The sequence below is a fragment of the Mauremys mutica genome, chromosome 3 (assembly GCF_020497125.1).
Source record: "Mauremys mutica isolate MM-2020 ecotype Southern chromosome 3, ASM2049712v1, whole genome shotgun sequence".
NCBI lineage: Eukaryota > Metazoa > Chordata > Testudines > Geoemydidae > Mauremys > Mauremys mutica.
In genome coordinates, this window is record NC_059074.1 from 115,922,697 (window position 1) to 115,948,453 (window position 25,757).

The window sequence follows — 25,757 nt, forward strand, 5'->3', positions numbered from 1 at the left end:
TTCACTTTCACAGTCAGTGCAAACAAGCAGCTTTTTTTCTTTGTTTGGTCTTTACCTTGACTTCTACTTCCTTCTGTTACTGGAGCAGCACTGGAGTCTCACCCTCATCGCCACTTGTTATATTCTTGGGGCAGCCGGTGTAGGAAGCAATCGCTTGAGGCCAGAGAGCAGACAGCTAACCAAAACCTCCATTTTATTTACAGAAACAGAGAGCTCACTCAGCCGGTTGAAACCGGCTGAGCTATCCCTTAATAGTCTAACTCAGTTGCCATAGTAACAAAACCCATGACAACCAAATACACAACACTACCCTGGCTCTTTGGGACCTCCCTCCAGAGTCAACCATTTGCTTCTGGTCCTGGCTTACACTGAGTGTGCTGATTCTTCCCCTCATTCCAAGGGGCCTCTGCCCAAGGCTTCCTGCAACATGGCAGATTCCCCAGCTCTAGCCAGTGTTTCAACAGTTTCTCTCAGAACCATTGCCAGCATCTCACAGGTACTGCTGCTCTCCTTCTGGATTCCTGTAGCTCTTTCCCTTAGGCAACTCTCTGCCACTCCTCCTGTATCATCTCTAGTCCCAGGCAGGTATCACCTACCCCACCTGACTCTTTCAGTCTCCTTCGCAGGTAGCTCTCAACTACTCCTTTTTGTCTTTCCTCTTCTCAGGCCCGGGTGCCTTCACTTAAACCCATCTGGGAGGCTGGTGCGGAGTCATAGGTGCACTGCACCCTGCTACCTATTAAAGGAGACAGTCACTCTGTGATACATGGAAGAGACATAGGGCAGAAAAACAGATTCTCACATACAACTGCATTAAAGGAAAATATAAAACTAATGGGAAACAAGTATACCAGGAAATTAAGAACTCCGGTGAAACAGAAATTTTATGTACAATACTAAGGCCTAGGCACAATAAAGCACCTCCTACATTATTTTTCCTCAATGCAACCTCCCATATTTGGTTACTGGAGGATATGTGGTAACATTTCTCCTTTCAGTCTTGTAGCTTTTACTGTTTTCTGTTCCTCAACAACTTTTAACGTATGTGGGGGCAGGGATGAGGGGGCTGTATTTTGCATATATGAATGATCCAGTAAAATTCATTTTCAGAGAAACGGCGTCTGAAGTAAAACCATGTAGCAATAGAACAATAAGTCATTGCATAAGAAAGGAAAAAAACATAACTATGACAGCTTCTAATTGTATTCATAAATTTTAACAGCCCCTTTCACAGTATAATTTATTAACCTTCTTGGAAGTCTTGTCTTTTTCACTGGAAGCATTGATATTCAGTCCTGGAGAATTATGACAGCAAGAACTGTAGTTGTTTTTAGGCATTTAATAGTGGTTGTGAGAAGCTGCTTGAGGAAACAGCATGAGAATACTGATTTGCTTTTTAGGTTTTAAGCAGTTTTTTCCTTTTCTGAAGTTGCAAAGATTCAGTAGAAAAGTGTCTATTCAGCTGCTGAAGTTTTATATGATGCACTTACTAGACTAGGCTGCTCATTATCTGCAAGATTTTAAGTGAAGAACTTAGCACAAACGACAAATAAGCTTGGGGAAATAGCTTCATTCTGAGCTGTATGTAGGCCACTAACAAATCTTTAAAAATTCTTCTTACTTGGTTTGCAGTATGAAACTGGTATAGATCTTTTCTTCCTGAAGATAAATAAGTAGAAGAAAAAGCATTTAAAAACTTTTTGCTGGTTTGGTTTTTTCACAAAACACTCTCTAGGATAACTTTATTATATTACTGAAAAATGTACCAACTTTTTAATATTTCATTTTACCAGGATAGGGCGAAATGTACCCTCTGGTACTCAATACTCTCTCCCTCACAGTAGCCTGAGTTGTGTAAACTTTTGTTTTAATTATTTAAAAATAAGATAAAAGAAACTCAAATCAGTATAAAAGTTAGAAGTACTATATCAGACTAGCGGACTATGAAAAATTAATTTTATTTCAAGTGTGGGAGTGACATTTATGGGAGAATGTTGGGCTACAATTAAAAAAAAATTAAGTGTATGGGGAGAAGGGTTGTCTTCTAAAACTATCAAATATAGGTATTTTTTGAAAGGATAATCTAAAGTTTAAAGCTTTGGCTAAAACACCCCAATGTGCTAAACAAATTAAAAAGAAAGCAATGTATAGTGAGTAGGTAGAGAACATAAGAATGGCCACACTAGGTCAAATCTATGGTCCGTCTACCCAGTATCCTGTCTCTGACAGTGGTCAATACCAGATGTTTCTAGGAGTTGGTGGCTTAGGGATACCCAAAGCATGGGGTTGTGGTCCCTGACCATCTTGGCTAATAGCCATTGTAGTTCATGGAGAATAAGTCTAATTCTTTTTTGAACTCAGTTATACTTTTGGCCTTCACAGCATCCCATGACAATGAGTTCCACAAGTTGACTGGGTGTTGTGTGAAGAAGTACTTCCTTTCCTTTGTTTTAAACAAGCTATAATATTGTCCTTGTGGCAGGGCAGACTCACTCCTGCCTCTGTTCAAGTCCACAAAACTCTCAGACACTTTTCTTCTGGTAAAAAGCAGAATATTAGTTTCTACCACCACCCTCTGCTCCTGAGGCAAGCAGGGAAGATTGAGAAACCTGCTGTTACCCAAGCCGGCCAGGACCCCTCTTGCTGCCTCACTGGCTGCTGCCTGGGAGCTTGCTGCCTTCCTCCCAGAGAGAGAGAGTGCCAGTGTCAACACCCCTACTGGGCCACTCCTCGCTGGTTGCCCGCTGCTGTCGCAGAGGAGGAGGCTGTCACGGAGCTACTGTCACTGCTGCTGTTACAATAGTGACTACTGCTGTTACCGGGACTGAGTCTTTTGTTCCATTGTCGTCTCTGACAGTATTGCAGCAGCTGTTGTTGCTGCTGTTGTCAGGGAGCCTGGGCCGGGTGGGAGATAGAGCCCTTCCCCCTCCAGTCTGCTCGCTCCCCTGCTACTAGCATGTTCCCTGCTGTGATTCCCACAGACCACCTGGGACTGCCTCCATGCTGATTGCCACCTGGGAGTCTGACAGCGGCTGAGACCTTTTGCTCACACGTGCACGTGGGTGCACATACCCCACCCTTGGACTTGACCTTCCCCCTGCTCGAGGCCACCATGCCTTTGAGTGCTCCCCTCTCTGAGGCAGGGCAGCTGCCCCTCCTACAATCTGGGGGTGACATAGCTGAAATAGTTGTGTATTGGTATCCTGTTAAAAATACATACTAAAATGCATGTGCAAATTTGTTTGCCCATCTTTTCCCCATTTTTTTTCACTTGTATGGCACACAAAGTTAGCAAAAATGAGCCTGGGCAATGACCCTGAGTTCTTCCTCATAACATTTGAGCAACTGGCTCAGGCTGCCTGGTGGCCATAGTTGCATTGAGCCATCCAGCTGGCCCCTTTCCCCATCAGACCCCATCCTACCAAGAAACAGAGGAGACGGATGCACAGGACTACCAGAAACTCAAAACAGTTACCCTTGATTATTTAGCTATTATGAAGGAACCCCAACACTGCTGTTTCCAAGCTGAGAAGTACCCACCAGGAGCATGACATCACATGCTGTCCCAGCATTTGAGGGACCACTGCTGGCCCGGTTGAAGCCAGAAACACAGACAGAGGTACAAGTAGCTGAACTTGTGGTGGAAAAGTTCATGTGCCTTGTACCTGGTAAGAGAAAGGCCTGGGTGTTAAAACATTGCCCAGAGATGTTGGCCGAGGTGGTCTGCCATGAAGAATTATATGGCTGCTGATAGCCCACCAGTGACACCAGGGAGCAGTATACAGGGATTGAGAGGATCTGACCAAACAGATGCTGGGATCAGTTGAGTGGAGGGACCACCTCAGAGTGGGCCTCTAGAAACAGATTCAGCAGCAGCAAGGAACACAGCAAAGGGGCATGTCCCAAGCTCATCAGAAAGTTACAGACCTCAAGAGAGGGATTTCTTCATGTAATCCTAGAGCTTTCAGATGCATTGGGAAGACCAAACAGAGACAGCCAGGGGACTTCTCCAGCAAGATCTACAAACACTTAAAACAGAGCCTGTTCCTCCTGCAGGCCTAGGAGTATGCTTCCTCTGAGACTGTCCCTACATGAAATGTAATGATGGGCAAGTATGGTCAACTGAGATTCAAGCTCAGAAGAAGGGGTCAGACAAGCGAGTGGTGACTGTACAAATCAATGGCTTAGTAGACTCCAGCTATGGACAGACAGTGGTATGGTAACAATTAGTTAGACAGCAAGGCAAGGCTGGGGAGCGAGGCATGCTCCAGTATATACAGGGAAATGTGAAACCCTACTTAGCATGAAACATACAGCTGATGGTGGGGATTCATACAGCAACTTTGTCAGGTTAGCCTCTTCCTTAGCATACCCAGCCATACTAGAAAGGGATTGGCAGTATTTCCAAGAAGCCCTAGATGAGTATGGAAGATGCCTTGCAAAAAGATCAGTCCCTTTTAGCAGTTGGACCAAGGTGGACCAAGCTGGACTGGCTAGGCAAGGCGAACAACCTGACCCTGATGAAGGGCCCTCGGGGTGTGGGAATGCACCACACCGGGTCTCAGTGACCTTACTGAGACCATCTCTGGCACTAATATTCTTGCCCAAAATACTGATTGAATAAGTGAGCCAACCCCGTGCTTACTGAGCCTTCAGTCAGCTCCCTGTGGTAAATGGCAAACCTCTGGAACGCCAACTACTCTGGGTTGAGCAGATATACTGTGTCAGGCAAGATAGACAAATGAAGTCAGGCCCCAACTTCTGGTCCCTACCATATACTAGAAGTAGGTGATGAGGCTAGCCCATGCATAGAGTACCTGAGGAGGGAGAAAACTCTCGATTGAATCACCATTCATTTTATTGGCCTGGTATCCATAAAGATGTGAGCCACTACTACAGCTTTTGCCCAGAGTTTCAGTTAATAGGCTTCAGGGGCATCCCCAAGACACCTCATTCCACTTCCCCTCATGGATCTACCCTTTGAAAGGATAGGAATAGACTTAGTGGGGCTCCTGGAAGACAGCTGCTGGCTTTCAGCACATTTTAGTCATCTTAGATAATGACACATGGTATCCTGAGGCCATTTCACTACAATTGACTGATCCAGCCACCATAGCCACTGAGCTTGTGACACAATTTTCTCTTGTGGGGCTCCCTAAAGACATCCTGAGAGGTTAAGACTCTAATTTCACATCCCAGTTGATGAAGACTCTATGAAACCTATTGAAAGTTAAGATGCTGCAAACATTAGTCTACTATCCACAGACAGCCTGGTAGAACATTTTAATAAAACATTAAAAGATATTTTCAGGAAGTTTGATCATGGACCCCAAACATTGGGACTAACTACTCCCACCTGTGCTATTCACCATCCAGGAAGTCCCTCAATCATCCACAGGCATTTCACCTTACAAGCTCTCATATGGAAGACAACCCTGTGGCGTTCTAGACCTATTATGAGTGTCCTGGAAGAACAGGACCCTCAGGGGACCAGCATGATTAAATACGTTCTCCAGTGGCAGTTACAGAGACACTTAAGGAACTGGGAGAACTTGCCAGAGAAAACCTTCCACAGGCTGAACACAAATAAGAATCCTCCTATAATCATGGAGCTTGGTCGAGAGAGTTTAAGCCAGGTGATCTGGTACTATTACTGCTACCCATCTCGGAGTCTAAACTGTTGGCCCATTGGCAAGGGACCTTCAAAGTGATTAGAAAGGTAGGTCCCATCAATTATGAAATCCAACAGAACCCAGGCCAAAAATTTATCATAAACCTTCTAGAAACCTGGAAGGCTAGGGAGGGGCAGGAGTAGATGAAAAGCCCCTCCAAACCCAAAGTAGGACCTCAGGCCCTGGTAGAAAAAACCTCAGGGTCTGTAAAGATGGGTGCAATCTTACAACCTGAACAAAGGACTCATGTCCAACAATCTTCTTGTCTACTCCAGGAAAGACCCACTTAATTTCTCATTGTGTTGAAACAGCACCAGGGCAAAAAAATGAGGGACAACCCTTGCCTCCCGACCCTGGAAAATGTGGGATGTAGTCCATCAGGAACTTCAACCAAGGTCAGATGTGAGAGTGGTGGAGGTGTCATACAGCGAATGGAGGAGTCCCACTATCTTGCTCCCTAAGATAGACAGCATAATATGCTTCTGTATAGACTTCTTCAAAGTCCAATGCAATATTTAAATTTGATACCTATCCCATGCTGAATGTAGATGAGTTAATGTAGTGGTTAGGAACAGCCAAGCATATATCTACTATTGACCTTAACAAAGGTTACTGACAGATTCCCCCTTAGCCAACTTTTCCCTGGAGTCCAGTGTTTCTCCACACCCTTTGAATTGTACAGTTTCCGTACCTTGCCATTTGGACTACAAGATGCAGCCACAACTTTCTAGAGGTTGATGGATAAAATCTTGCAACCTCTTAACAATATGCTGCCACCTATCTATAGCCAGAATTGGAAGGGACCACCTAAAACAGGTAGAAGCAGTACTTCTATCCTTTGTGGATGCAAGATTGACAGCCAATCCGGTGAAATGAATTTCACTCGCTGCAGCCATTGGTGACAAAGAGCATCTTTGAGCTGCCCTAGCTCTTTGACAAAAAATCCAAGTGTGATGATTCCTGAGATTACCTGGGAACTACCAACATTTTGTCCTGGGGTTTTCCACCATTGCAGTAGCCTTAACAGACCCCATAGAAGAGGGTCACCCCAGGAAAATATGGCAGATGGAAAACTGTCTAAAGGCTTTGTTACATTCAGGAGGTGTCTATGTATAGAACCTGCCTTTTTCAACCTGGATTGTTCAAAAGAGTTCCTTTTACAGACTGATGCCTTGTGTTTTTGGGCAGTGCTCTTGCAAAAAATTGAGGGAGAAAAATTATATATCAGTAGGAAGCTATTTCCCAGAGAGAGGGAGAGAGAGAGACCGTGCGCATACTCAGTCATAGAAAAAGAGGACCTTCCAGTAGATGGGCCATAGGTGCCTTACATTACTACCTATTGGGGAGCCTCTTTTCATTAATTACAGACCATACATCGCTCTGATAATTGACTGCAATGAAGGAGATCAGCCCTCGAATAATGCATTGATATTGGTCACTACAACCCTATAAGTCCATCACTAAGCTGAAAAAGCTCACCGGAATGCTGATTTCCACCCCTCCCCTTATGATGGGGGAGCTCCTGCACATGACTAACACCCTTACTCCAATCCTAAACAGGAGGGTGTGTGACAGGGTGTTTAAACCCCACAACAGCAAGTAAGGGGTTAAAGAGTTGTGATGGGCAAGGCTGGACCCACCCCTCTAGCCCTGTCAATCATGTGAATAAGGTTTTAAAACCAGGCAGTTCCCAGCAGTTACTGGAAGAGAGCAGATAGTGGGTTAAAAGAGAACTGGATACATTCATGGTGGTTAAGTCCATAAATGGATATTAGCCAGGATGAGTAAGGAATGGTGTCCCTAGCCTCTGTTTGTCAGAGGATGGAGATGGATGGCAGGAGAGAGATCACTTGATCATTGCCTATTAGGTTCACTCCCTCTGGGGCACCTGGCATTGGCCACTGTTGGTAGACAGATACTGGGCTCGATAGACATTTGGTCGTTCCCAAACGTCCGGTATGGTCGTTCTTATGTCCCAAAGGAGATTCCTGGAAGACTTTGTGGGAACTGCCATTCATGCTATACAGGAAGACCAGTTACCAGCTCTCCCTTATGCCTGCAAAGAGCCAGTGACACTGGTATACTGGCTAGATAGGATAGGTTAGCTGTTTAAGCAGCTAGTATTGCTAGGCTCTGCCCCTTTTGGGATTAGGGAATAGCAGACCATACAAAAGGCACTGGAGGAGTGGGACCCAAGATCCCTCCTCTTCAACATAAATGGACCGTCTAATGCAATTCAGATCATCGAGACCCCTACATAGTCAAGGGGGCACCCTGTGGATTTTTCAGTGTCTGTATACTCAACTGTGACAGGGGGTCATGATCACTCTGCCCTTCCCATATTGCTAAATATGAAGAGGGAGGAGAGTCCTGAAATGGAGAAAGGGTTCCCATATGGAAAAAGTTGGGAGCCATAGATTTAGCCCATAGTGCCAAGTTCTATAGTAGCTAGTAACTAACTCTTGGTATTAAATAGTAGGTTCGAAGGAACAGCGTTTAAGAGTGAAATGGTTAATAGTTGTGTGGGGGTGATGTGAGAGAAAATGAATGGAACTATATAAAAACAAACCTTGTTATCGACTCTAGGTTTGCTTTTTGTTTTCAGTTCTCTGGCAATACGTGCAATGACTGTTGTGCATGTCTGATGAGGGTGGGGCCCAATCCCATTTCTATTTAGTCCTGGGAAGGTTTAAAGTTTGTTTTAGTCATCTAGCTGATTTTCAGTCAGCATCTCTCTGCCAAGTTCCAGTCCACTAAACAGCTAGCAATTCTTAAATATTGATTTATTCACTATGGTAATATTAGTATTCATTTACTGCAACTGCTATTCTGTGCTAAATATGTGTATATAGATGCGAGTGCCCTAATCAGCTAACATTCACTTCAATTAAGGGCTCATATAAATCTTCAATTAAGCTAATTGTGCCTTCGTTATCAGAGGTCAGATTGAATTATGAAATAGCACTATGCTTCTGAAAGTAAATCCATCTTCTAGTTTCAGTCCAAGAATGCCAAATAAAGTCAGAAGACTTATTCTCCACTGCCTTGTACTTTGTGGAGTCTTTTATACCTGTACAAATAGGTGAAAAATAAAACCAAACTAGAATGACAGCATTTGACACACATTCTGCAAGTGATGTGGTGCCAACTTTTTTAATATGGACCTCTCTCAAAATTTTCCTTTTTGGTTGGCTAAACATACAACACTCCTAGGGTAAAACACTCTTTGCCCTCAAGCAAAATCCATTCCTAAATGAAACACGCAGACTATCAATTTCATTCTCATCCTACCCTCCAAGCAAACAACCCTTTAATTCCATATTCTCACTCCCAAATCACCAGTTCCATAGTCTCCCAAATTTATCTGTCCTTCATTCCCCGTGCTCCCTTTGTCTTCCCAGGACATCATGCAAGCTCACTGATGTCTCTCTGCTACCAGGACACAGCTGTCACAGCAGAAGCAGTAATGGTGGCAGTCTTTTTTCCACACTACTAGAGGAAACAGATATAAGATTCACCAACAAATCAAAACTGAAAAGAATAGCTTTTGAAAATAGTATACACTTTAAATTGCCACAAGCCTTGTCCTGCTGTGAAAGTAGGTTTTTTTTCCTGTATTTTGGATTGTGTGATGAGGTACACAGACTCTACGCTGGGTCAGAAGGGGAGATCGTTGTTTCAAATGATCATATTAAATCCATTTTTGTTAGTGAAGATGAAGATATTAAACCACCAGTGTTTCCAGAAGCAAGGAAGCCACACAAAACAAACAATGAAATAAAGTGATATATCACAATATTTCTGGCATGGAAGAATTTGTTCCTAACCCACAAATGAGTAAGCCCTAGTGGGTGTGTGTGTGCAGGGGAAGTTATATCCTGTTAATTCTGGGAAACTTCCTTTATTAATTTAGAGACCCAAGTTTTTTATATTTATAATTGGAGATATACCAATCTCCTAGAACTGGAAGGGACCTTGAAAGGTCATTGAGTCCAGCCCCCTGCCTTCACTAGCAGGACCAATTTTTGCCCCAGATCCCTAAGTGGCCCCCTCAAGGATTGAACTCACAACCCTGGGTTTAGCAGGCCAATGCTCAAACCACTGAGCCATCCCCCAATAAAGTTCTGGATTCACTTTATTTGCTGTACATTTCAGTATAATGTTGAAGTCAATAGAAATACTTCAATTTTACAGCAGTCTAACTGAGAACTTAATCTGACCCCACTCCTTGTTTTCCATGGTTTAGTTTGTAGTTATGTTACCTAGAATGCTCTGTGCTTGAGCGTCAACTCTTCCCACCTTCCAGGAATCCCCATCGAGTACAAGCCACTTTCACTAAAGGAGAAAGAAGCTACTAACGAAATCCATCCAAACAAGTGACTGAAGTGAGTCCCACAGAAATAACACAATGAGGACTATTAAGTTCACAAAATGGGAAGTGTGTAATAGATGAACTGTGGTAAACAAGTCCCTGTCCCAAAATGTCACTGTGTAGAAAGCTTTCAGAAAGAACAAAGATAGTCAATCTAGTATACACAAAATAATCCTGATTTGCACCAGTGTAAGTGAAATCAGAATCAGGGTGCATTTGTTATTTCCTCAGTAATGCTTCCTGATATTTTCTGGCTGCCATGAGTAATAAAGGTGAACTCAGAAGTGTTCTAATTCTGTCAGTGCCTTGAATCTCTCTGTCAAGTCAGATTTCTTTGTAATGCTAGCTCTGAATTTAAAAAAAAAACACACAAAAGCTTAACAATACAATACAAGTGTGTGAACATGCAACACAGTACATGCAACACAGTATTGCAACTCCCCCAAAAAGTTCTAAAATTGAATCGGAAGCCCCCAAATAATGATGAAATACAATTTTTCATGTCTTCTGATTTTTGAACTCCCCTGCCAACCACAATGAGTGTTGCCAATTTACAGTGAGAAATATGATTTTGTCTGCCACATCCCTGCAATTAATCTTGTGCCCCAGACCTAATATCAACTCTTCACCTCCAGCTCCAAATATCAATTGATTCTGTCCTCAGTTCTCACATCTTCCCAAACTCACAACAACTCCACTTACCCAGCAACACAACAATCCTGTACCTTCATTGGGCCCCAGTCTCTTGGCTCCTAAAGCACCATCTGCTCCACCTGTAACCATGGAGGTTTTTCAGCCCATCAGGCCTGGGGACAGGGCAGTTCCTCACCCTACTCCAAGCCTGGGGTTGGATCATTAGCCGGAATGAGTAAAAAGGTGTTCACCCATTTTTCACAAGAGGTTGAGAGGAAGCAGAGCTGCCCTGAGCTGCTGTGTTCTCTCTGCTCTCTCCCCTCACTCACCTTATTCCAAAACTCCTTTGGCTGCTGTTTCCAAGGAGGTGAGGAAGTGGAGAAGACAGCCAATCAGAAGGGTTTTCATACAAGCTGTTGAGAGAGAGGAATGGAGCTTCATTGCAAGACTGGCTCCGCAGAGCCCAAATGAGCTTTACTTGCAGTAAGTTTGCCACAATTAGCAATGCTGCAAAAACACTGAACAAACGTTTTTCACTGCACATAACCTGTTAAGACTGAAGGTTTAGAAATCTGCAGCTTTTATTTAAATAGTCCCTTTTGTCACCCAAGCTCCTTGCATTGTTGTACAGACATCTTAGTTGTTTCTTTTTGACTTCGCCCAGATTCTTTGCCTGTTTAGATAAAAAGTCATTCTACTGCCGGTATCAACAAACTGTACTGGCAGTGTCATTAGTATTGGTGCTATCCTTCCTCTTGATGTCCATTCTCCTACCTTCTGTTGTTCCTTTCTCAACTGCTGTATCTGCTCTTACTTGGAGAGACACGGAGATTACTTGAGCATCTCCTAACAGTCTCCCCAAATTTCTAGCTCTTAAAGCTCTTTTAATCAGTTGTGCCAACCTCCATCCCAGAAGTTTATTTCCCTCCCTCCCCATGAGAACATTCCTCTGTCTATAAATGCCTGCCAGATGTCAAACATTCCAAAAGCCCTCCTTATAAGCACCTCTGACTAAGCCATCTGTTAATTATAATAATCTTGTCTTTGCTTTCCTCCTCTAAGGACAGATAGATAGAATCCCACTGAAGATCACCTGAGCCTCCATTTCTTTAAGCATTTTCCCCAGCCTGGCGTAGTCTCCCTAGATGTGTTCCAGTGAGAATCTATCAGTATCACTGTCTTTCACATGGGAAGGAATCAGTAGATTCTTTCCCACTCCCATTAGGATCCTCTTTAGTCTCAGATGCACATCCTGTGTCTTAGCTCCCAGCAGGCAGCACACCATTCTGTTCTCCGGATCAGCTCAGGCAACAAGCTTATCCATTCCGCTGGGTAAGGAGTCCCCAAGCATGTAGACCTATCTCGTCCTGCTGTTGGTGCAATTCTCTGGCTTTCCTCATGTTCTTTCCAGCTGCAAGTCCTCTTGGCTTTAGTTCTCACTAGAAATCTTCTGCGAGTCATGTTCTATTCCCTTGGGGCTCCAAAACTTGGCTATCTCAATTGTCTCTTCCCCTCTTCGTGTAGGACTAGCTGTTTTTCCTCCTCTTCCTTGCCCTTCTACCTTTAATAGGCAGCAGATTTAAAATAAACAAAAGGAAGTATTTTATCACATAATACACAGTCAACCCATGGAACTCTGCCAGGGGATTTTGTGAAGGCCAAGACTCTTAACAAGGTGCAAAAAAGAACTAGATACACAGGAAGTCCTAGATGATTTAATGATTTTTTCACCTTAAACTCTATAAATCTATGAGATTAGTGCCATTTTAGGAGCTAGAGAGAGTGAAGGGATCATTGTAGATTTAAATTTCTGAGAAACTTTGGGATCAGAAGGTACTGGGAGAGACCGAAAGAAAAGAGAACTTTGGGAATAGAAGGAAGGCAGAAATGCTTGCTTGAGGTTTGGGAGGGAGGGGTAAGATGGGGTAAGAGTTTTTAGGGAATGAAGGAGAATAAAAGCCAGGACTTGGAGAAAAGAGAGAGGGTTGAGTGATTCCATATAGGTAGGGAGACTGATATGGAGGCGAGAAAACATGATTGTCTCTATAGCCTATTGGTTAGTGCACTCATCCAGGAGTCCTGGGTGCAAGTTCTGCTCCACAGCTGGGATTCAAACCTAGGTCTCCTACATCCCAGTTGAGTGCTCTCACTATGGGGTGTGACAGGGCAGCCACTACCTTCTTCTTTGGCAGTGTGATTCTAGCCCTTTGTTTTTGTCAGCATTTTTTCCTTTTACTGAACAGAAGGTTAAAAATACCCAAAACTGACAAAACATTTAGTTCAAAATGAAAATTTGACTCTCTCATTTTGCTAAAAAAGATTTAAAATGGTTTCAGTTTGAACGTAACTGTTTTTCATGCAGCAAGATCTTTAGTAGATTGCTCTTCCTAGGAATCTGACCAAACTAGCCCTGCCCTGGAACTTACTAAACCTCTCCACTCACTGATCTGTTGTTCAGTCACTAGATGCATAAATATCTCTTTTGCATAGATAGATCGAATCCCACCGCTGGCCTGAAAAGCTATTTCTTTCTTCCATTCTGGAATGTCCAAAATATGTATATCCTCCAGGGCTTGCCCAACCTGAAACAAAGTTAGAACCAATACTCGTAACAGGGCCTTTGACAGGATTTTATCCCACCTACCCTCAGCCAGGCCCAATGTTTTACATTTTTTAAAATGACATTAATATATTAATCTTACCATAGTATGTCTGTGGGCTATCAATGTTAGCAGTAGGAGCTTCTGAACAGGAGAATTCAAGCTGCCACTAGACGGGGACAGAGGGCCACATCGAGCAGGCATGGGTTAAAGAGGAATGTGCAAATGTCCTCATTTCAAATACTTTCACATACAATTTTGAAATTTGCTGATGTTAACTCCTGCTAGTCAGACTCCAGTACTTGAAACTCAGTTTTGCTACCCTTACTCACATAAAGTTGTGTATTTCTCCTGAATTATTTCCATTGAAATCAATGAACTAAGTATCATTCTTGATGAACAAGAGGGATAAAGTCAGGCCTCAGGGAATGTTAAATGCAAAATGAGCACAAAACTATTGAAGTGAATTAAATTTAAAAATGTGAATATTCAAGGAAAGTGGTCCTTGTCCAACTTTAATATGTTCACATTAATAAACATCATATCCAGAGGAGCTACAGTTCCAGAAATGATGGTTAGTCAGAGAGTGGGCACCATTAATCACATTAATTAAGTACTCATTGTTCTACTGTTAAGAAGATGCACTACTTTGTTTTAAGTTTTGGCTCACTGTGTTATCCATGGATCAAAACTCCTGAAGGAAAGAACCAGTTATCAAACCCAGTCAGACCTGTTGGGCTAAGCACAGTTGTTACACAAGGTACTGTAGCCTAGCACCCAGTCTAAGAGTGGAAGAACTGTGGGATTCCATCCCAGGGACATAGAGGCATGAGGCCTCAGACCTGATAAGTGTACACCCAGAGAGGCCAGAGAAAGAGTTAGAGGTCCAGTTAGCTCTGTTACAACTGTCATGGTTACATTTGTGAGCTCTAGCATTTGTATTTACATTTTCCACAGGGCTTTGTTTTGTGGTTTTGTTTTGTTTAATGCCATATGGTGCCTAAAGGCAGAAATAATGAGAGATCTGAGTCTTTTCATAGTATTTCAGTTCTTGGCTGGTGGAAATGCTATGAAAAGATAAACTAGAGTCATTTCAGTGCCATAAATGGCTCCTTGAGGCAAAAAACAGATAGACAAACACAAATCCAGTGAGAAAAATAGACTCAGACATAAATACTAAGCTGTGTGGGGATTAACCAATAACTAAATATTCAGGTTTGTTTGGGTTCTTACATAGTCTGGAAGTAAAACCCTAGCAAATAAGCAGCCTGTCAACCAACGTTATTTATGAACACACAAAGGCTGTTAAAGGTTACAGCAACATATGAAGTGTTTCCATGCTTTATTACATGTACAAGTAATAGTAATTAGGTCTGCCAAGAGATCTGTGCACATGCTTCCATCCATCTGATAGTTTTCTTCTACATTCAGCATCTTTGAATATGATTTATGGAAGGTTGTCTTGTTTTCTGACCCCAGAATATGTTTCGGAGGAGGAAAGGGAAAGGGAGAAATGTTCTGAAATGGTAATTGCAGTAAAAGAAGAAGTCATAATTCATTATTTTGGCATATCATAAAAAGAGTAGAATAGAATTTTGGAAACTCAAAAGGAATAAAGGGCCAATTTCTATGCTACATTGAGATCAGCAGAATTATATCACAGAGAATTTGGTCCACAGTGTGATGTAGCTTTACCTAATTTAATATATTTTTAAAATAGTTTTCTGGTTAGATAAGTGACAGAAAACAAGGGAGGCTAAGAGGGAAAAGTCAATATTGGGGTGAGGATTTCAGCAGTCCGACGCTACACTCAGCTGTGCTCCATTCCTCCATCCAAGTAGAGCCACTGATCATTTGTTGAGTCGAATTAAAATTTCTCAGGAGCAAAGAGGTGTTTCTATGGGACACCATCAGGAAAGCTGCACAAAAGATGTTGCTTCCTGTTCCCTTCTGCTGGCTGAACACTGAACATCAAGGGAGGGAAATGATTTGCTGGGTTTTGTGCTCCAGCAGCAGAGGAGGGAGGGGTATTTGGCTTCTCCAGCCCAGCCCTACACACACACCATTAGAGGGGAGAGACTGTGCCACACTTCCCCAAGCAAAGGGGAAAGGTAATCCTTCTTTCAGGAGAAGGGGACAGAAGGAATCTGGGAGAATGAACCAGAGCTTATTAATAATAATAGTGGTATTAGAGTAATGTGTGATAAGTCCCATTGTGCTTAACTGTAATTCACCTAAAAGACAGTCCCTGCCCCAGATTCCTATCTATTGTAATTGTAAGGTAAGGGCAAGCAATAGGAGGAAGGGGCTGTTTCTGGCATCAGGTTTCTTAAAATTGGCTGGACTATTGCATTATCTTCAAAGAGAGAGTGTAGAGTGTGCCTTTGATTGAAAGCAGGGGCCCCATACTTTCTTTGATTAATTTTCATACATTAGGCTCGGGGGCCTGTTTCTAAATCATTGAGCCACACAGTCCTCCAGTTTTTCAGGTTTCAGGACCTAATTCCTATCAAAGCACAAGTTCGAATTATTTCTGGATTGGATCAAATGCATGGCTGTATATAGGATGGTATTTATAAAACATACATTTTCATTGCACTGCAATGGAATTTTGCAGTATAAATCATACATTGTGATGCTGCTGTGGAGAGCTCTCGTGACCAAAGTGCGGTGTAGGAGGATAGGGAACCACGGAAGATTTTGTTACGGCCTAGCTTAGGCAGTTCCGCTTTCTCAGCCTCCGGTTATTGTAGGACACGGCATGCTAGTTTCAACCTGCCGTAACCGGCTGGAATTGCAGCGTGGCAAGCCCCTAGGCTGTTGGCCAAGGGGGCGGCCCCGGAGGGTGGAGAGTTCCTATTGCATTATGTATGAGCTGGTTTGCTGCTCTTTGTATAAATATGAGCATGCTTTGTGTTTGCTTTTGGACTCCGTACCAGGCCGAGCTCCAGGGCGCTGGGTTCCCCACCTCCGTGACAGCAACGCTTGGAGTCCCCGTTGCGGATGTCACTTTACCTTCATTAAAGCCAATAACTCACAGTGTGTGTGGGCCTCGTTCTTACAGAGCACCTTGGGAGGGCCTACAGCTCCCCTGGAACCTAACATGCGGACTGAGCCTATCAACTGAAGGCCCATCTCCTTGACACCGTCTACTACTCCCCCTGAGATTGAGCCACAATTACTCCATTGCTTGTGACCAACAATTAGAAGGATCAAGTCTTCTGAAAACATAGGCAAATATTTCATTGAAAACCTCCATTAAGTCTGAGGGAACCAGAAGAACCAAGTACTCAGCCTATTTTCATACAGCCAACATGGCCAGAACATCCCTGTCTAGGTAATACCAATTGTGCACATTTCACATCTTCTCACTTTGCATTTGCATTGCATTTTTTAAAACACTACTGAACAACTACAATGTGAAGGTTCATTGAACACTATTTCATAATTACTGCAGAAAGTATTTCCTGAAGAACTGTCAGCCACTTGTATTTTTAAATGAGGGGAAGAAACTGAAGTAAATTACCTGATGAACAAGAATCTAGAGAAACAGTTCTTGAGTGTGGAGACTGAGGTAATGATTAACCAGACTCTAAGCAAACCATGTCTTCTGAGTCATTTCTAAGATGATACACTCCTCTAGTTGGATTAGCCCACTAAGCTGTGGTTGCATTCTACTCTGGATTGCATGTGGCTCAGCTAAAAGTATATATATGTAAATCCACCAATAAACCTGAAAAATAAGTACAGTAACTCTCCACGTAATGTTGTTTTGATGTTATGTCCCTGCTCCATTACAGAACATGCTCATTTAAAGTTGTGCAATCCTCCCCTATAACATTATTTGGCTGTCTGCTTTGTCCACTGCTGGCAGCCCCCCTATCAGTTCCCCTACACCCACCCCAGCACCTCCTGCCCGCCGGTGGACCCTGCGGATCAGTGCCTTCCCCCTGCTCCCCCCGTCTCCTGTCTGCAGCTATCAGCTGTCTTGTGGCATTCAGTCAGGCTGGAGGGAGGAGCGAGGATGCAGCCTCCCCCCTCCCTCCCCTGCCTCCTGAATGCTGCAAACCAGCTGATCCACAGGGTCTGCCGGTGGGAAGGAGGCGCTGGGGGGGGGTAGGAGAGCCGATAGGGGGGCTGCCAGCCTGTTTAATACCTGTATTAAATTGCTTGTTTAAAATGTATACAATGCCTTTTGTCTGGCAAAAAAAATTCCCTGGAACGTAACCCTCCCAATATACATTAATTCTTATGGGGAAATTGGTTTAGCTTAACATCGTTTCGCTTAAAGTTGCATTTTTCAGGAACCTAACTACAACGTTAAGTTAGGAGTTACTGTAATGCAATTTTTATAAGCCTTTGACAGTTTACCAATAATAACCAGGTCACTAGACTTTTGCAGCCTTATTTAACAACATATTTCTTTGATTGGTAATTCATTAAATTCCTCTCTGCTGCTGTTTTTGAAATGAGACAGTCCCCCAATCCCCATGAGGTTTTCTGTAATATATTAAGTCTATAAAATAATTTAATGGGAGCCTTGTGCACTTCTTAGAGTCAAACCTTACAGTCCTTACTTAGTACTTAGCTGGACAAAACTTCTACTGACTTCAAATGTGAATATTTTCCTAAGTAAGGGACTGGCAGATTTGGCTCTCAGTTCTTTATTAGCCGAGGCCCTCACAGACTCAAGGATTGTCTGTGGCTGTGTTCATCTCCTCCAGCATCAGCTTAGGGTAATTTGATTTAACAACCTTGATTCTGTTCAGATAAAGCAATTCACCATTATTACCTCCCAGCCTCAGGCCTTTAAATTAAAAAAGTTGTCATCCGAGTATACTGATCCTTCTCTCATAAGCATGGTACTTCAACACAGAGTTACAGTGGGCCCTCTACCTTTTAAGTAAATAAGATACCATTTTCTTGCTTATTAACCATCTTTCATCAGTTTTGTCCTTGACTGCCATTGTGACCAGTTAAGCTAATTTGTGACTTATTTTACAATGTGTTGTGCTACTGAGAAGCCTCTGGTTAATTTAAAACATCAATATAAAATATTACTTACAACTCTTTAGCTGTGCTAGGAAAGCTCAGGTGGTCTCAAAGTACTTTTGCTTCAGGAGCCTAGAAAGCTAGTTTACTGTAAGGAAATGTGGATAATTAAAAGCCAGATTGGTGAGCACTAACATGATTTCTGTGGGATTACTTCTGTGCATATGTACTCCTCAATATACAAAATCTGGCCCTAATGATTGAAACACTACAGTTCAAGGATTCAATAGCAGTGTATATACGGACAGAGAATGGCCGACAGGTATCTTGTTATTAAAGGTGTACTTTCAACTTAAATATCTCATATATATGAACAAGTTTTACTTGTTAGTGTTACACAGAACACCTGGATGATTAAGGAAATTTTATTTAATTTATGTATTTGTTTACTTTACTCCTCCAAAAAGAGGCATGTAGAAGCCCCACCTTCTTTCCCCATGGGAATTGGCCAGCAAAGCTGCCTGGCTGGCTGTACACACAAGACGTAAACTACATTTCTTAAAACAGGTGTAGCAGCTGGCAGACTGCCTCTGTACATTCTGCCTCCCTCAGACCTCTGGGATAGCCCCTAAAGCAGTGTGGCTCAGTGCCAGGCTGTGCCTTATGGACATGTCTGAGCCCTCACTAGAGTATTGTAAATCTCTTACAGCCACAAAACCCGATCAGATCTGGAAATCATCTCTCGCCAAAAGCCCCCCAAGCCAACTTCCTCAGTTTTGGCTGTGGGACTGGACTGAAATATCCAGTTAGGAGTGCTTAGATGAGTCTGTTTTGATTTCATGTTTTAGTTAGGTGAGTGGAATACTATATTTCTGCATTTTGTAATTTTAATTCTAAAATGCCACAGCTGACCAAGCTCTGTTCAAAAAGGAATGTTTTAATATAATTTCAATACAAAAATTAAATCCTTGCAGACACAAAGGATTAGAGTCTATCACTGCTCCTCACACAGAATCTCAGTTGACTGCTGTGGAATTTCCATAACTGGAATAGCTTGAGGACTAAATCTTGAAATGGGTAAAAATGTTGATTCAACATCTTGCCACACTTCATTTTCATTCACTGATGGACTAAATGCAATGGTTTGGTAGTTTGATCCAGTTCCTACTCACATCCTATATGTCCATATCACAAAGCCCATAATCACAATTACCACTAATTGGTGCCCTTGTTAGACTCAGAGGCCAATGCACTTGATTTGCATATTTGTTGGTCCAGTAGTCCCACCTCCTAACCTACTGCCTAAATTCCCTGAACTAAATTCCCTTTGTGGGCCCCAGAAGGTGAAAGTACTCCAGAGAAGGAGAGTCCAGAGGTGCAAAGATACTACAGCTTTTCTGTAGAAGCAGCAAAGAATCCTGTGGCACCTTATAGACTAACAGACGTTTTGCAGCATGAGCTTTCGTGGGTGAATACCCACTTCTTCAGATACAGCTTTTCTGGCACCTTTGAGGGCAGGACACAGTGGGCTAGAGAAACCCAAGAAGTGTGGATATTGGTGAGGAAGAGGACAAGGCAGGTGAAGAAAATTAGCTATTTACAAGTATCAGAGGGGTAGCCGTGTTAGTCTGGTTCTGTAGAAGCAGCAAAGAATCCTGTGGCACCTTATAGACTAACACACGTTTTGCAGCATGAGCTTTCGTGGGTGAATACCCACTTCTTCGGATGCAAGCTCATGCTGCAAAACGTCTGTTAGTCTATAAGGTGCCACAGGATTCCTAGCTATTTACAGAACTCCAATGGAATGCCAGTGAGAGTTAGCTTCTGCCCCAGCAGAAATCTTGTGGCAGGGTAGCCATGACCCTCACACTTGAACTTCCTTTGATGTATCATCCTCCATGGCGGGTGGAGGGGGGTGCAGGTAGCTTTGCTGGTGCAGCAAGGCTTAACATTACACCTTAACTGAAGCTGGTTTAAAAATCTGCCTCAGTATACACACCTAGTCTAAAGTTGCTCTATTTTTAGCAGACCAGATATAGCTACCGGCATATAACTCATTCACTACTGAAGAGTCCAAAAGACTCTGCATGTGTGAGGCATGCCAGTTTTGGCATTAAGACATAGGAACTGACTGAAAGTTACTCAGAAGCTGGAAGAACAGTGCCAATGAATGAAATGGAAAGTTTAGAATGAAAGGGAAAGTTTACACAAGGCTAGGCCCTCCTCCTAGGAGTTTGGCTACCTTTTGGCCAGTCAGAGAGATGGGAGCCAATTTGTTCCTTGCCCCATATGATAACTTAAACCCCATTCCCAGGCTCTCTCAACTCTTGTCCCATTTTAGCTGAACCCACTCTGTCTCCCTGCAATTATATGTAGTATAGGAACTCTGTGTTTAGGAGTCTGAAGGTGTTACCCTGGCTCAATGGGTCACAGCTTAGGATGCCAAAATCAGGACAAACTGCTGAGAAGTAGGGCAGACTCACCTCAAACTAATGGTTATTCTATCATTAGTTTATACCAAGCCAGTAACAAAAATAAACTTCTGTCTCACCACACTGGTTAACAGGAAGTCAAAAATTCAATCTTAAGCATTCCAGCCCTTGTCTCACCTTCCAGACACTGGACTCTATGAAGAGTGGTTACTGAAAACCAATTTAATCAAATATAGGGTTCTTCTAATCTCAAGAGGTCAGCCACATCAATATAACTCAGCTCTTACCCAATAATCACGCTGATGCCAATCCTTTAATACCTAACACTAAAGTTTTAATAATAAAAGAATGAGTTAATAATGGTTAATTGATCATATATATACAAATAATTGCAAAGTCCTTATGTCAGGTTTGTAGCAGTGATGGAATTAACTGTTGGCTTGTAAAGTCTCTCTGGTAACTTCCAGGATTGGAAGGTCCTCAGTGCATAGTTCAAAATGTTCCTTTTAGTTGTAAATCCACAGTCCAGAGAATCAGGACGGGAAAGAGGCAAAATGGATCTCTCGGGGGTCTTTTATATCCTTTGCCATTTGCCTGGAAATTTACTGTCTCCATTTGAGGAAAGTTACTGCCCTAAGGTGGAGTGCAGGGTCACCTGAGCATATCATATGTCCTTACATGCTTTGATGACTAATAGGGGCAGCCATTGCCCATATTCTTGCTGAGGCATCCACAGGAAGGCTTACTGGGCGGGATGAGATTCTTCTATGGCCCATCATGAGATACGTGTCCTTGATGGCCATCAACACATAGGCATGAAGCCTTGATGTAAATCTTATCCGGTGGGTGTTACCCAGGAATACAATACATGTATAAGATACAAGTCCATGGCCAATATTCATAACTTTAGATACAAAGATGATACATGGATTTAACCAGGACAATCATATTTGATAGATTGTAACTTTTCCATTGACAGCTTACATGACATACTTTGTACAAAATTTGTTGCAACTGTATAACAGTGATAATATCAATGATATAAATTCAATCATACAGCATCCTAGTGAGTCTGACCCATTGTCTCTTTTAGGTGTTAGGAAGGATTTTTTCCCATTGTGGCCAAATTGGCTGAGGCTTAGTAGGGGTTTTCCCTTCCTCAGAGCCTTATGGAAACACAGTTAGGTTAAATAAGAATAGGGCTTAGAAATTTAATATTTGGAACTGTATGTATGTTCAGTTCATTGCAACTTGTGGCCAGTGGTCAGTGCAGATAAGAGACCAAAGTGCCAGCGCCCAGGAACAAGACAGAGGATTTCACTTGGACCTATGGGGGAAGGGGATACTTGAAGCCATTGTGGACCATATCCCTATTTGGGTCCCTCTGTCTCCTTTGAGAGAGTTCAGCAGAGCAAGCTGAATCCTAGGGGTGGGCAGAGGAGATCCTACCCTGGCTTATGGGCTATATGATTGGAGTCATGTAAAATCCGCACTGGATCCACCTAAATGTCTGGTATGGGGAAATTATACACCTAGTGCCCCTTTCTGGTGTTACAGTTAACAAAGTTGCAGCCTGCCACTTCAAATCCATCCCTGTATCTGTCCTCATTCACCTCAAAGATGGTTGCATCTGGATTTTAGGCTGGTAAAAAAACAGTAAGAGCTGAGGCAAAGGAATACGTTTGTAGGCAAGAATAATGAAAGCATTGTGACATGCTGACAATATCCTGAACAAACCTTATTGAATTAAGGTTAATATCTTTGGGGAGAATTGTATTAAAAATACAATTATGTCTTATTGTGGCATTGTATAACTTCTCTCATAGTGATGGGGGATGATGTACCCCCTCCATTATCAACCCTTTGAAGCCAGGGAGATGTGCATCTACCAGTTCAAACTGGATTGTCCAGGGACTAACAGACAAAGAAGGGGGATTGGATAAATAGCCTGGTTTTAACCTGGCTCAGGACCTTCTCTCTGACCTTGCTCCACAGAATGCCCCACTCCTTAGCATTGGTGCTGGAACTAGGGGTGCTGCTGCACTGTATGGCTTGAAGTGGTTTCCCTGATATACAGGGTTTACAGTTTGGTTCAACGGCTGTCAGAACCCCCACTATACTAATAGTTCCACACCCCTGCTCCTTAGGGAAAGGGTTGGAAGGACTGAGCTTCCTGAGACCTCATAAGACTGAGTGCTTGTTCTGAGCTAAAGCTGTGCTGAACTGATGATCACAAGGATTCCTCTGAGTGAGTGAGGGGTGTTGAAGGACTCCACCTGCCAGAATCCATTTTAGGTAAGTTCATTAGCATGCATATAGATTCTTTTCTCTGTAATGCTCTTTATCTTAAGAATAAAATAGACTTGCATAGGCATGGGCAGTGGATCAACCACAGGTGCAGAGAGGCTAGCCCTAGCCCAGCCCACCTCTTCTGCCTATAGCCCCGCTCCTCCCACCCCACCTTCTCCCACTGAAGCCCAGAGGCCCCAGCCCCAGGCCACTGGGTGGGTGGCTTGCGGCCTGCCTCGAACCCCAGAATGCCAGGTGGACAGGCAGTGAGAGGCCCTCCACATGCCCCAGCCACAGGCCAGCTGCCCTAGCCCCAGCCCCACCCAGCAGGCTTCCTTTAGAGGAGGCAGCCTGCCTGGCCTGGAGCAACTAGCAGCAAGCAGGAGGGGGCCTTGGGGCAGAACATGGGTGGAGCCACATGGGGCTGTTTGGGGAGGCACATTCTTCCCCAACCTATGCTACATGCCTACCATGTATATAGGAAGTGTTGTGTGCTATTTACTAACTAGCAGTTTTATACCTGTTAACTGTCTCTGAAGAGAAAGAAAGCAGGTATGTTTGGATAACTTGTCTGTACTGGGAAATTCTCAATGAAGGCAGGGAACTGTGGCACCTGGGAATATCCCAGTCAGAAGGGAGAAGGGTGCAGATCTCCACCCAAGAGAGGTAACAGCTAGGGAGCTGGAAGCCTGAGAGTGGGTACCCTTACTGGGCCACTAAAGTGAAATACAGGTGTAGTTGCCCTGAACTGTAACAAGCATGTTATAAGTTTCCAGTCTGTGTGCAGACATAGAAGATATATGTACTATTTAGACACTATCAGGGGAATTCTAACAGGACTCCAAATGACTCAGAGCATGTACAACGCTGCAACTAATTTTTTAAAGGAAAATTTTCCCCCTGAATTACTTTTTGCAATAAGCATTTGTATACAGTGGTGACATATGCATTAGTAATAGCAACAACATTAAATGACATGGCTCTGTGTTTACTGAAGTTTCTGTGAAAAGATAATTTAGAAAACAAAATCCTTGAAATATTCTTAGCATCAATTGTTCTCCCCCCACTGCCCCTCTATAGGTTGTCTATCATCACCTTTGGAAAAAAACACTGGATGAATCCAGAAAAAATGCACCATGAATATTCCTCATTCATTCCAGCTGTATTCATGCACCTTTTGTGCTCAAGTTTCCCTGAACATTCTAGGTGAATGACTTTACCAATATTTTGTGGAAATGTTGTCATAGAGAACCTCTGGAGCATCTCTTTTGGTGGGGTATGGGTACTTTTTGTCCCTGACACCTTTCTCTTGCAGCAGGTTGTACTATGGAGTTGATGAGACGAGGTGCTGGCTACTAGTATCAGGGAGGAAGCTCCTCCCCACCTTCTGGGTGTTAACAGTAGTGCAGACCAAACAGGCAAAACTGACCAGTCCTGCACCCTGCAAACAGTCCAGATTCACCCCCATTCTCCTTGCAAGGCAAGAAGGGGCTTGTCTACATTCATAGCACTGCACTGTTGCAGCTGTGGCAGTGTAGTGCTGCGTGAAGAAACTGCCTACTTCTTCCATGAGCATAGGTAATCCATCTCCCTGAAAGGCAATAGCTGGGTCAATGGGAGGGTTTCTTCCATTGGGGCTGAACTGGAATAACTAGGGGCTAGGCTGGAATAACTACATCGCTATGGGGTCTGAATTTTCCACATCCTGACCAGCTTAGTTATACCAATACAAGTTGGTAGTGTAGACCAAGCCTAGGTCAGCAGTCTCTGAGCTAGGACCAGGTTCCTAAGCCCTAAGGGGAAATAAACAGGCAGGAAACTTAATATAAAGAAGGTCCCTCTACTTTCTCAGCAGGCCCAGGCAGCAGAGGAGTTCCAGCAGCTTTCTTAGCCAGTAGTACCTACTCTGGGGGTTCAGGGAGCTCTCTGAGATAGCTCTGCATCCTTCTGAGTGCTACCCCTTCCTAGTCTTGGATCCACCCCTTTAAGGACCTGCCCTTCTCCAGCTGCAGCAGGCCTCACAGGTATGCAGGGTTGGAGTTGACTGTGCTGAGAGGAGCTCATTGACCCCTTCCTGACTGGAATGGGACAGACTCCTCACAGTTGGTTTTAAAGGAATTAGAGAATATTTCCAGAAAACAAACAAAAAACTCTTTGAAATTGTAAATGTGAATATTTTCACTGAAAACTTGATTCTAAGAGTTATGCTCATCCAATAAGGAAAGAGAAATGCACCACATAACTAACATGTCTAATCAAAACTAAACAATACAGTCTGAATTTCACACCCTTGGCGTGAACTGCTCACACCTAGTCTACAGACATAAGGTTGGTTATAACAAATTGGAGAATAATTCTGAATGAATCAATTTGAGAGCTTCATAAGTTGTTCAGAGACAATATTACTGTAATGTACAAAGACTCAGTTGACAATGGGGATCCATTGTACTAAGTGCAAACAGGTAGATACAATCCCTACCCAAACATGCTCTGGGGCTACAAAGAAGTGAGGGAAGGGGCAGTGTATAGCTAAACAGAGGGAGCATAGAATTAAATTTGTCTAATAAGTTTTCTGCTAAGGATAATTTGTTCTTCTTTACTGAAAACCCTTTCTATATCTTTTTCACACAGGGCTCAGTTATGGACGCTTGACATTTTAATCTGTACTCTTTAACGTTAAGGAACTCTGAAGTATCAGCAAGACTACACTTTTTTGCTTAAGAATAAGGGATCATATGTTTTCTTCTTCTTGTGACTCTCTCAAACC

The 25,757-nt window shown here is 43.1% G+C and overlaps 1 long non-coding RNA gene across 1 annotated transcript; it reads left to right on the forward strand.

Moving 5' to 3' along the window:
* The first annotated feature begins 350 nt into the window (after positions 1–350).
* Positions 351–24,971, forward strand: LOC123366319. Its single transcript, XR_006578037.1, has 3 exons — positions 351–496; positions 22,849–22,996; positions 24,843–24,971. It is a non-coding gene; the product is annotated as an uncharacterized LOC123366319 (long non-coding RNA).
* The last annotated feature ends 786 nt before the right edge of the window (positions 24,972–25,757 follow it).